The sequence below is a fragment of the Kryptolebias marmoratus genome, linkage group LG13, assembly GCF_001649575.2.
Source record: "Kryptolebias marmoratus isolate JLee-2015 linkage group LG13, ASM164957v2, whole genome shotgun sequence".
NCBI classification, from domain to species: domain Eukaryota; kingdom Metazoa; phylum Chordata; class Actinopteri; order Cyprinodontiformes; family Rivulidae; genus Kryptolebias; species Kryptolebias marmoratus.
The window spans coordinates 16834523-16848230 of NC_051442.1; positions in this window are offsets into that span (position 1 = coordinate 16834523).

The following is a 13708-nucleotide window of genomic DNA, read 5'->3' on the forward strand; positions in this document are numbered from 1 at the left end:
TTTGGCTCCAGCAGTATAATCCTCACAGTGCAATATTCTATTTACATCTCTAAATGCCAAATACTGTAACACCATGTGGAAGTCACGTTCACAGTAAAGTGGTGATTTTTAATTTATTATTATTTTTTTTAATTTTTGAGTTTAGAACAAGCATCTTGGCACTCTGAGAGCTCAGTACGCCCCCCTCCCCCTTCTTCCCCATCTCCCCTGCAAGCTCCGTCATCTTCCTGAAGCTCCGTTTAAAGAGGTGTTGAATCACCCGGGCTCCACGGGGACCTGACCCTGTGACCCACAGGACCCTAAAGGATTTAAAGCAGAACAGAAGAACACCCCAGAGATCTCCCCTTCCCCCGACGGGCCAGAGCTACAGCACACAGCGTTATTACCGGGGCTGCTCTCTGCAGCGCTATGTAGAAATGTCCAAGATTGAAAGACCTAACCATTGAAACGACCAGATGGGTTACTGTTCTAGAGATCCAGTTTTATTATTAGTTTACTTATTTTTTTAATCCATGCCTGACTCATGTTAATTTGACCTCATCTTGCTAGGAGCTGTTGAAACTCTGCCAAAATATTAATCCTTACACAATCCACTGCTTTAGCTTTATTCCTAATGGTAGAAACAGATCACTAATTAAAATGGGGCTGTTGAGACGAGGATGAAACTTTCTGGATCAGACCATTGTGACACACACGTGTGTATGTTGGTTTTCTTACGTGCAAAGTGCAAAGAAAAGTCTGGCTTTTGCCATTTGCATATCAGAAAAAGGCTTATTAGCATTTTTTGTCCTCTTTTCTCTGCTTTCTTTTTCATCCGACATGAATATTAATGCAGGATAAACAAAACTTTGATGTTGTGGATACCAAACAGACTTGTTATATGATGAATTCTTGAAGGTTTCCTTGCATCTAAGCTTGAGGTAAGGACGTTGCACATAATGCCTGTGCAAAAGTTTGTTCTCTTCATCATATTTATTTAAAAAATGTGTGTGTTTTCATTTTCTTTGAACAGATTTGCCACTCGTTATATGAATGATTTTTGGAGGGTTTTTTGTTGTTCAAATAAATCCAGCTGTTTGTTTGCAGACTCCATGTTGCCTTACTGCATTTCTGCAGAGGTTTGATGCAGATAAAGAAAATTAAAAGCATATTATCCCTTGAAGGAATGCATATCGTCCGCCACCTTTTTTGCCAGAGTTGTAGACTAAAATCACGTTACGCTAAGAAGAGACAGAGTTATTGCGGCGATGGTGAAACCTTGTAAGCGACATTGTGCACAATATCATGCAATATTGTGAGATCTGGCAACATGTGTTAGTGCTCAAAGTATGGGTTGAGGATGACTGTCACCTACTACCTCATCAAACTTTAGCTCAGTGTCTGTAAAACAGAGTTGTAGCCCTTTCTGTGTTCGCTAATGTTGATTAGCTTTGGCAGCCGTCTTTAATGACTCCAAAAGTTAAGAAGTTGTAGCTGTACACCCAGTGGTTACTTAGTTGGAGTTTCAATAAAATCTGTCCTGTGGTTCAAGAGAGATTTTTCCAAATGGTACAGACTTGGGCAAAAACATCCCCGCTTAGCCTTCGGCGGTGGGCGATTTTGAGGTTAGAAAGGGGACAGAAGAGCTTTGGCAGAGCAAGTTCCTGATGTGTTTGAATAATTTTAGCTCATTTAAACCCAGAGAAACACACCCATCCAGTTTTCCTCGGAGACGCTGGTGGAAACAAGCAACTCATGGAAATGATTAATTCTGTGCAGATGAAAAGGCAGACTCCAACGCTGCTCTCTCCACCTTGTGAGATTTGGGTTTGTTAATATGGCTGCTGCACAGCAACACGGTTCAAAACCGAGCTTAGGGCAAATTCAGGAAGATCAAAAACTGAGTGCAAGCATAGTCTTCTTCCCCACATCAATCTCTTTTTCTACACAGGTGAAGCTTACCTAGATTCAAAGGGATTGATGGTTTTAGATTACCACCCAGGTTGACATTCATGTACACACACACACACACTCACCCACACACTTGTGCTTTTCCTTCAAAGAATACCCTATTTATCCAAGCAATCTGTAATCCACATTCCTATACACAACCTGTTCTGGTGCTTCGCTCTGTGCTCGGGAGCTTTTCGCTGTGATTTCACCTCGCTTGCGTTCACCCTCCGGATGGCTGCGTGTTGCTGCTTAAAGGCTTTCCACTGAGTGACAGATTAAATTCTGCTCCCGATTTTCCTTATTTTGGCTCTAACACTGTTTCACAAGCCACTGGAGCAGGAAGTCATCAGCTCGACAAAGCTGAGCGGGCCTGTGTTTGTGGTGCCACCCTTCCTGTTATTTAAACACACAAGAAGGGCTCTTGGACGCTTTTACCGCACCGGAAAATCTAACGCTGCATCTTCATAGATGGAGTGGCCTTATGCAGGAAAGCAGAATACCTTGGTCATTTGCTTGAGTTGCTTATGTATTATATATATATATATATATATATATATTTTTAGTAGAGCATTTCTTATTTGTAATTCGTATGAAACTGGGTATCATTTAGAGCCGAATACTCATAAAAATTATTTCCAAGTCAAGTGAGCATTTTCTGTGAAAATGCAAAGTGAACGTTGGGCACTGAATGACTTTGCTGAAGTTTGTTGAAGAAGCTGAAACTAAATTGTCAAAGTTAAAACAAGCAGAAGAGAGGCTAAAGACAGCAAAAATTGTAGGTAAAAGATAAATTTAGGAAAACTGTATTTCAAAGCCAAAATGATCAAAACGTATCTAAATGCTAAAACTTACAAAACTGTAGTTAAAACCTGAGATGAGGTGATTCGGGCATCTGGTAAGGAAACTCCCTGGATGTCCCCCTGGTGGGGGGTTCGGGCATGTCCAACTGGGGGGAGACCCCCAGGGAAGACTCAGGACTTGCTGTAGAGACTATATCTCTCAGTTGGCCTGCAGACACCTTTGAATTCTCCCAGAACTGCTGGAAGAGGTGGTTGTGGAAAGAGATGTCTGGGCATCCCTGCTCAAGCTGCTCAAGGCTGAAGCCAGCAAAACCACAGATTAGAGCTAAACTTAACAAAATGGTAGCTAAAACATACAATTAGCAAAACCAAAAATTTAAAGTTAAAATGACTCAAATTAAAACTCCCATTTCACTGAAACCAAAAATGTTATTTTCTAATTTTTTTTAAAAAAGTATAAAAATACAAATACCAAAAGTCTTACCACCAAACTCCTAAATGAGATGAGCATTTTAATACCTGAACAGTTAGAATTGCTTAAAGTATGCTGAAGTAATTACAATTGTGTAAAATATAAATAAAACAATGCAAGGATTTGCAAATCTTATAAACCCATATTTTAATCACAGTGGGAGAGAATATACATATCAAAATGTTTAGACCTAAGAAATTTTACAATTTTATGTAAAACTTTTTTTAATATTGCTTTTTATGTCAGCAACCCATCTCAAACAGTGTGGACAGGGCCTATGTACCCCTGTAAAGCACCCCCCTCCTCTTTTAACAACAGTCTGTAAACATCTAATGTAGGATTCGAGCTGTTCATCAGTCCTGGGTTATCTTTGATGGATTCTTTGCTGGATGGGGGCATCTGTTTCTCCAAAACCCGTGAAGATTTTATTTGCATTGGCGGTGCCTTTCCAGTCGTGTAAACTGCTCATGCCATAGGCACTAATACACCCCCATACCATCAGTGAGGCAACCTTTTGAACTCTGGGCAGTTAACAGGTCAGGTGGTCCCTCTCCTCTTTAGTCCGGAGGATGTGGTTTTTGTAGTTTCTAAACAGAATTACAAATTTCTAGTTTCTAGAGCCTGACCACAAAACAATATTCGATTTTGCCTCAGTTCATTTAAAATCTAAAATACTTTTCTTTATATACACAATCATCTCAATGACCTGTTGCCAATGTACCAAATTTGTTGCACGATGTTCCTCCTGCCGTTTCATATTTGTGCCACTTACTTTTACAGCCTTTTGACGTCTGTGTCCCAACTTTGTTGCTGACGTCAAAATAAAAGTTACCCTTTTTTTTTTTAAAATAAAAATAAAAAAATACATTTTATTTGAACATTTGATATGTTTACTTTAACTGGTCTTATTTACATTCTAACAACGTACCAGCTTTTTCAAAATTGGAATGGTAAATGCAAAACATGTATGAGGGAATATATATATATATATATAAATGAAGGAAAACAATACTACAAGAAGAAGAGTCTTTGTCAGTAAAGGCACACCTTTTAAAATGCACAAAGCAGACGAAGAACTAAACCTGAAGTGATTCCTAAATAAAGGTGTGCTCCAGGTTTATCTCAAGCAGCTGCACGCTCTCCCACCGCCTCCTTGTTTTGACCTTGGCTGGAGGCCGCTCTGCAAAATGTGAAGGAACGCAGCGTGAGGAGGTGGGCAGGAGGGGTTGTGTGTTTATCAGGCATCATCCTCCAACTATTAGTGCTCCGGGTTTTTGTGTGCGCAGCCTGCTGTCAATAAAAGCCCTGATTGGAGGCACTGGGACACTGCCTGCAGGGACCAGGTGAGGAGGCTGCGTTCATTTGCAATTCTGAGATGAAAAGAAGCAGCGGAGTGTTGCTGCTTGGGCGCCTCTCTTTGTTTGCACATATCATTTCCACTCTAATGAATGCTGCACAGTGGTGCGCCCTTGTTACAAGGCTCAAAGGTAGGCTCCTATTTTGAATATAGGTCTCTTTTGCAGGGGCCTGGTGGAGCAACAGAAGCAGCATCTCTTCCTGCCAGGGACCTGCTGGAAAAGTGAATCCTTTTAGCATTCAAAGCAGCTGGAAGAAAAATGTGATTAATTTTGTTGCATGCCACTTTAACACCCCCCCCCCCCCCAAAAAAAAAAAAAAAAAAAAAGAAGAGTTAAAGCTTGAAGACAAATTGCTGGTATCCTCTGTGTGGAAAAAGAAAATGTCTATCAGGGGTTCCCGTGTTGGATTTGTCTCTATCTCCACTCCTCACTGTGCAGGTGGCCGAAGCCTCCTGCCGTGCTCAGAGCTGTTCGGTGCTTAGTGACTGCCAAAGGAGAGTTGCTGCCCCTGTCACTGGTGTGTGTGTATGTGTAAGGAGGGAGGGGGGTCGGGGGGAAAGAAATACACCGGATGCACTCTACAGCAGTCTGCCACATCTAAGGGATCAGAAAGTGTAAATGGCCATTTCTCTTTGCTTTTCTCAGCGGGGAGGATGGAGCATTACCTGTTTCACCATCGCCTTGAGCGCTCGCTTCCACTCCGTGATGCGATTTCATCAGTGTTGCTCTCACCTTCAGCTGCTGTCGGATTTTAGTTTCAGCAAACCGTTTGTAAAAGAGGACAAGAAATGCAGCAGCGCCTTCTGTAGATCGGGATTAAAAGTCCCGCCATATAACTACATTATAGATCTCATCTTACTTTTGTGTGCCATTTCTCTCTGGCCAGGTTTGACCTGCCTGTTCCTGCTCTAGATAGGCCTAGCATTTCGTGAAGGAATGCATATTGCTCGCCGTCTTTCATGCTGGTGTTTTTAAATTAAGGTCATTGTATGGTGAGTTTTATTGTAAAACCTTGAAAATAAAACTATGCACAACCTCATGCAATATCACAAGATGTTACAGTCAGAGTATGCATTCTGAATGACTCTCAGCTATTACCACATCAAATTTCAGCTTTATATCTATAGAATTGACTGAGTTAAAGTCATTTTTGTGGTTGCTGATGTTGATTAGTTGTGGCCTCCATTTTGAATTAGATTGACTCTAAAAGTTAATTGGTTATAGATATACTTCCAATGATTACTTTCTGAAAGGTTCATCAAAATCCATCAGGTTGTTCATGAGTTATTTTGCTAACAGACAAACAAGGTTGATGACAACAGTTATTGCTAAAATTCGGAGCGAAGATCTTGCACAATGGGTAGGTGGTTCATAAAATATTTTGCTAGCAGACACAGAAGTGGGCGAAAACATTGTCTGCCTTTTGCCTTTTCCAGCAAGTAATAACAATCCAGTACATTTGAATTAGTGAAATTGCAGCTACCCAAGTGAATCCCGCTCTTGTGCTGTTCAAATTAATTTGTCACAAACACATTAGGACTGTTAAATAAAGTGGTGAAGCGTTTTAAAGGAAAGCACAAATACACTTTCTTAACTTTACTCTGACCCTTTTAAACGTGGGCCTTTTTTTGGCTTATTGTATGCTTTTTAATTAACACATTAACATAAACGACTCCCACGCCTCTATTAGAAATCCAACCCCACCAACTCATGGGCTGACTCGTGTTTTTCAGCTGCCCGGTGATGGGAAAAAAGGCTGCTTCTAAAAGCAAATCTGAACGTCATGTCATTTCTGTTGCAAAACCTGACGGGCTTCACTCTCAGTTCTGAGCACCAAATGACACAGAAGCTGGTATTCTCCCCGTCGAATCTCCTGAGCACACCTCTGTCGGTGAAACGCAGCTCTGTGATGTGATGTAAGAAAAACAGATGGGAGGGCAGATGTCATTTCTGGACTACATGTGCCGCAATCTGTGGATGGGAGGGAAGTGAGAAAGTCTGGTGCCAGGAACCAAATTTCTTCTCTCTCATCTCTGCCCCGCGGCTATAAATTCATGTGCCGGGGTCAATTTCCGATGATCCCTGAGTCTGATACTCCACGTCAAACTGTTGTTGTTTTTTTTCTGAGAGCTGCTGTCCCGTCCCCCCCTTCATCATGCTCCACTTTGCCGAAGATACCACCATTGGGCATTGCTAATTATTTTAAGACACATTTTAGAATATCTCTCCCCGTTAATAATGAAAGCTGACGTTTCGTTTGAATTTCTGAGGACTTGAAGAGATTTTTATTAGTATGGAAAACCACTTTGGCGACTTCAAGAGGCAATAAATACTCCAGCTATGTAATTGCACGACTCAGTGCGCCGGGAGATAAAATGTTCTGTACTTGTTGCCAGAGCTTGACAGCTTGGTGGTCTTTACCAGCAAACTCGCAAGCACCACAGCGGTAACCTGACAGATAGCGCGGGGCTTCTAAGCAGAATTCAGTGAACAGATGGAAGTCAGTGGCGTGTTTTGGAGTCACTTTATTCAAACCACTGGATGCTGCGCTGCATCTTCCCTGCAGAGACGCACTACTCTTCAAAGTGGAATTTATTTAAACTCGTACAAAAGCCCAGTGGCGATTTGGCTGCAGATGGGCTTTGTGTCATTTAGGCCTGCCACGTGGCGAGTGAAAGTGACTCTGCTGGAATGTATATGAGATCGGAACAGTTGTCCTAAGCCGTATGGATCCTGCTGCCGCCAGGTCGTTAGACATACTAACCCAAAGTCAACTTTACTTATTTATTCTCGGCTCACGGTGGCCGATTTGTTAGAAGAATACCTAAAGTTATAAGGTTATGAAGAATTGATATCTTACCTGTTGTAGATAGCTGTTTGAGCAGCCTCCGTTTGGAGAAATGGAGAATAATTTTGACCAAACTGATGAGCTAATGGCTAGTCTGATGGTTTCAGTCTTAAAACAAAAATGTCATAATGGCTCATGCTAACACCATTTTGTAAACCTTTGCACTGACATTGGTTTCGCATTACATGGATATTCTGGCAGGAATTATATGGCCCTGTTTGAAATGTTCACTTAGTCACGCACATCATTATGGTCATTACAGTAGACTAAAGGTGGTAGCAGACAGCACAGTGTTTTTGCATTTCGAACACTACTCGAATGCATAAATATGCTTCGTAAATATGCGGTGAGTATTCACAGCCAGGTGTTGCATAATTTAACACCAACAAGATGCATTTGAATCCACGTCTGAGTCTGAAGTGTTGGACAACGTGTGTTTGCTGCTTTCGGCTGAGAAACTGCAATTAACGTCTGTCTCCTTAATGCTGATTTAAATTACTTTTACACATTTTTGTTACACTTTTTGATGCATTTTATTCATTCTACACAACCACAGGTTGTAGTTACTATATCACAACCTTCAATGTACTTAAACTTTAAATGATTACCTACAAAATATTTCTATACAGTACAACTATTTTAGAGTTATATGTGTGTAAAAAGGGGCTGTACAGCCTGATAAAGGTTGAAATACAGCTTGCTTTACATCGTTAGCCTACGACGTAACTCCAAAATGTTGAATATTTAGTCCTATACATTTTAAATACACTTTTAGTTTACTTCAGTTTTTTTTTTAAATTTCTCAGCCCCACAACTCAGACATGGCAGATGAGTCAAGTTATGTTAGTTTTGATAATTATAGGCGTTTTCAACAAGTCAGAGTGAAAATATTGAGCTGTGGATGTTAGCATTAGCCTCAATTAGCCTGCTGTTTCAGCTCAGGCAGCAAAGCAATACCAATGTAGTGTGCAACTTCTGTACACTACTTTTATTGAACCACATGACCAGTTTGTAGGGAGCTACATGGTGGATAAAAGATTACAGCTAAAATTTTGAACTCCACTAAATGGTTGAGTAATTATATAGGGCATATAGAGTGAATGAGTGAGCAATTCAAACACAGTTTATGATTTTCCTGCCAAAACTGACCCCCGTTGCACTTGAAGCCCTACAGTTTGCTGTTGCTGCTATTTGTAACCACAGAATTAAATGTAAATAATTGTTTAATGCAAAACTTGAAGCAATTAAGAAGGTTTATAAAATAGCACTGGTATCAACCGCTGTACGATTTTTGAGACTGGAATTGTTTCAAAATGGCAGCGATCCACTTTGGTCTTGGCACTGCTCTGACTAGCCATTAGCTCATCAGTCTGGTCAGAATTAAACTGTTAAACTCCAAACTGAGGTTGCTCAGAGAGCAACCTACAACACCTTTAATAATAACTAGTGTAGTGCTCTTTCACACCAGTGTGACATTTTTCATAAAGAGTTGTTTTTAAAGCCTGAAAAACAATAAAAACAGGCACTCATTTGGCTAGTCATTAGCCTAGCCTGGAGGACGACTTTTGGCCTTTTCTACAAACTTCGTGCTCTGTAGTTTTTTTTCCCTCAGCGACGTTGTTCAGTTAGTTCAGTCAACACGAAGGACGGGGAGATACATTGTGGGATTCAACAAACAGGAAGAGACAGAGTCATAAAATGAAGGCACTGTTATTTACTACTGTGGGTAGATGTGGATACACTGAGACATCTGGTAATTTGGGACAGCATAAGTAAAACACATTTCACTCCTGCCTTAAAGATTATATAACAAAGCTGAGGGAGCTAATATATTGGCTTGGAAGTCCATTGCTATAAATCCCATGACATAACTGATGTGAGATCACAGAGGGGGAGTGGTCAGCATCAAACTGGAAATTAATCCAGGAAATCAAGAGGTAAGGGAGATTACATGTTTCAGGTGGATTTACTATAAGCTTACAAAATTTGTATTATACTGTAGACATTATTGATATACATATGCATGTCTAATAGTGCTTTAAAGCACATATGGAAGTTATCTTTATAGTTTTAAAATCAGTACTATGTTCTCCCAAATTACCTCACCACGTGTGGTAATCAGGTTGGGACACAAATGTTACAAAATTACAGTTATCACTAATGTATGCACATAAAAATTAAATGCAAGTTGAAAATTACGTTTATATCAACACTGAAGCACAGAAATGTATACTGCAGGCAACTTTTAAGTAAGTATTGTTAAAAGACCAACTTGCTAATTGTGATGCAATTGTGAGTGATGGAGCTCCCACTCGACCCGGAAAGGAAACAAAGCGGGTAAGGAAAATGGATGGATGGAGTCGAATACCATTAATAATAGGCTACACCTAATGCTGTTCAGCAGTTGGGCAAAATAACGTTTAGTGTGGGAGCAGTGCAACTTTCCACAAGCACTGCTGATGCGTGCAGGCGTAGCCTCTGCTCTCAAACATTGTCTGATGTTTTCATTCTTATGGATTTACTGCATGTTGCAGCTAGAAGGACATCCAGGACAGAAACGGCCAGAACAAGAGAGAAAGTGCAAGGGACAGCAAAACCAGGGACAAACAGTGGGTCCAAATGGAGGCAGGACAGGATGAATGCAGCTATGGAGGAATATAAAAAAATTAAGAAGGCAGGCAGCGGAACTCGGCGACAGTTTCTTGCTCAGGTGTGAAGTATTCTCAAATCTTTCCTCCTCCGATGGGTAAGAAATCTGCATTTACGCCTGAAACTAATGGATTCCACTAATACAACTGCATCCCAAACTACCAAACTTAAAGGGAGTTCTGTGTCAACGACAACAGCAAAATGGTTAGCCATGCTTTCACAGAATATCACTTGTTGACTCCAACCTCGTGAAATCGGAGGGGAGCAGTTTTTTGAGCGACTGCCAGCCTGAAGGACCCTGACGGTTCTTCGAGGAGGAGAACCAACGGCGGTCCTACAATGAGGGTGTTTAATGGAGATAATCAGGTGCTGAATAGAAATGTGAAATTTCACAGAGAGGGTAAAGCAGTGGCTGAGATAAATCCAGAGATTGACAGGCCGACACTGAGTGACTCAGACAGGATACTAATGTGTATCCTGTCATCTGGCCTTCCCTTTTAGCAGCCCGCGTCTCACTGCCCGTTTGGGAACCGGTTTGAGTGACAAGCCGCTGACATTTACAATCTCTCTGAGCCCGAGCGCACGCACGCTTATAGGGGAATACGATCATGCTGGACAGTCCGAATCTTCATTAGTCTATTTAATATGTTTTAGGCTGTCATAATGTTATGTGCGCCATGTTTATAATTATCTTGTTGTAATTACGTGGCCTTCTTGTTGCCCGCTGACAAAGGCAAAAGGGTGATATTGTTTTTACCTGAGCCTGTGTGTTCATTTGTAAGCAAAATATCTCATGAGTCATCAAAATAGATTTTAATGAAACTTTCAGACCATAATCAATGGCTTGACATCTACAACTGATTATCTTTTAGAGTCAACTAGATTCAAGAAGGCTGCCACAACTAACTGAACTCAAAAACATAAATATACTATAGGTAAGCCAATTTTACAGATAATGAGATATGATTTGATGTTGTAGTAGCTGAGACTGATCCTAACTTGTAGCCCGAGAGCTAATTGTTCACACAAGATCTTTGTTTATAACTCTGCCACTATTAAAGTCAACTTTATCTGTTCGTTTGTAAAACACCTCACAAACTGGACCGATTTTAATAAAAAACTTCAAAAGGTGATCATTGTGTTGACTTGCATCTCATTAACTTTTGAACCTAACACAATTTAAGATGGCTGCCGTAGCTAACTGACCTTAGGAACTATACAAATGGCTATAATGAAACCGATTTTTCAAATAATGAGCTAAGATTTGGTGTAGCTGAGCATTGTGCTCAACACATACTTTAAGGGCAATGCATTATGCTACATCTTTGCTTAAAAACATTAAGTGTTAGGGTCAACTCTATTTGTCTGTTAGCTAAATATCTCAGACCATTGGAGAAATGTTTTTGAAACTTTCAGAAATTATTTATTGGATGTATGTCTATGAATGATTAACTTATGGAGTCGATCCAATTCAAGACGGTGAACACAGCTAATTGATTAACGTGCAAAACCAAAGTTGGCTATACTTCAGTCAGTTTTACAGATATCGAGCCTAAATCTGGCATGGTAGTAGCTGAGAGTCATTCCTAAGATATACTAAAAGCACAAAAAGAGCAAGTGAGATATTGCTGTGTTGCATGAGATTGTGCATGATATCATTTTTTTACGGTTTGAACAAAATGGCTACAAATCTGTCATTTCTCATCTGGCATGAAAGACCGCGGGCAATATGCATTCCGTCAGGGAACTCTAGGCCTTCATTTATTTGAATGATCTCTGCTGCTGCCTCTTAGTAACAAATCATCACATTTTTTTTTCTTTTAAAGATCTAAAAATGTTAATAAAACCCAAATTCGTGATTTATTTTATCCTAGATCATGGGTTTTACGATCCTGGGCTTGGAATGGGAATACTTTCCTTGCAAAAAGCATTGCTCTTATGTGACACATTACCCACCTAATCACAAAGTCCAGTAATGTTGCTAGGAGACTTTATGTCCAGACAAATGGTAGACTAATAAGGTCTGAATTATTCAGCTTCAGCACCGCAGGGGTGATGCTGTTAGGAAACGTTATATTGGCGCGGAAGGCCCATTTTCTCCTCGAGACCTATTGCGGGCATAAAAATGGGCTGCGCCGGCGAGTTCAGGTGAATCCATTTATGTATAATATTTCCTCACCTTCACCCTTTTCTGCGGCTCTCGTCGGAGGGCACTGCAGACAGGAGAGCCTCTGTGTTTTTCTCTGCTCTCTTCTCTTTTCCAGACCACTGCTCTGCGTCGTATATATGTGAACAGAGCCTTCCTATTCCAGTGGCGTAAATTAATCTCCACCACCTGTCCCCCTGCAGAACAAGGGCATATGCATTTATTTCACACACCCTTTCCTCCTCCACCTCCTTCGTCCTCCTCCTGCCAGGAAAAATATACAGAGACATGTAATTTAGAGCCGTCGTCTTATCTCCTGTTTCTTTCTTTTTTTTTTTTTTTTAACAAAACAATACAGAATTTCATTTAGAGGCAGGGTTTTCAAGGATGAAGAGGCTGTTTTTTTTTTTTTCTTTTTTAAAAGACTTTGAAATGCGACTAGAAATCTTCAAATCTTTGCTCTCCTCTCTATATGTTCGGGTGCTGCAGACTGTAATTCCAAATCTTCCAATAGATTTACCTCAGAACTAACCATTGAATAAAATTGGTTGCGAAGCAGCAATTTTGTTTCTTTTTTTTTTTTTTTTCCTATAGCTGGGACTATCAGCAAATTGCTTGCAGCATTTTTTTTTACCCCCCTTTCAAGAAAATAACAGATTCCGAACATGCTGAAAAACTTTGATTAAATGCTTCAGGCTTTCAGACTAGAACATGTAAGACTTTAATATGTTCGAGCAGCTCGGGGTCAAGGTGAGAGATGCATTTGTGAAAAAAAAAAAGAAAAAAAAAGGGGAGTAGCCAGGTGGACTCATACTGCTACGACATGTGGAAAACACAAAAAAAAAACCCCAAAAAATGCATTTTATCCACACAACTCAAATTTTTTACACCAGACTGCTAAAACAAAAAAGTATAAATATACTAAAGTAGTATTTGTTAAAGGAATGCACATCACCTGCTCCCTCACATGCTAAAGTTTTAAACACTTAATATAGGATAAAATAGCTTTCTTGTCATAATCTGTCACATATTGAAATTACAGGTGCCTGCGTTCATATATTTATATAAAATATAGACATCTCAAAATAAGAATAAGACATTATAAAGAATAACAACCCTTATGCACAACGACATCTGTGCACATTTCTTCTGAATCATATCTACACAGTTAAAATAGCAAATGTGTCAAAGAGTAGCATCTGAACCTATTGAGCTGCTGTAACATCAATTTAAATTTTTTTTTAGATGGTGAACGAGTGTGAATTACTCCTGAACGGACCAGAATGATTTCACAAAATAGAATATAAAATTGCTTGGGATGTCTCGAGGTCAGCGGTTGTTTAGTGGTCTGAAAACCCATGGGTAGAAACCGTTTTTCTAGTCTGGATGTAGGGGCCATCATTGATGGAATATGTAAAAATGGCACAGAGTTGTAGTCAGTTTTGTGTTTGCTAACAGCGATTAGCTGTGGTGGCCATCTTGAATCGAGTTGACTCCAAGCAT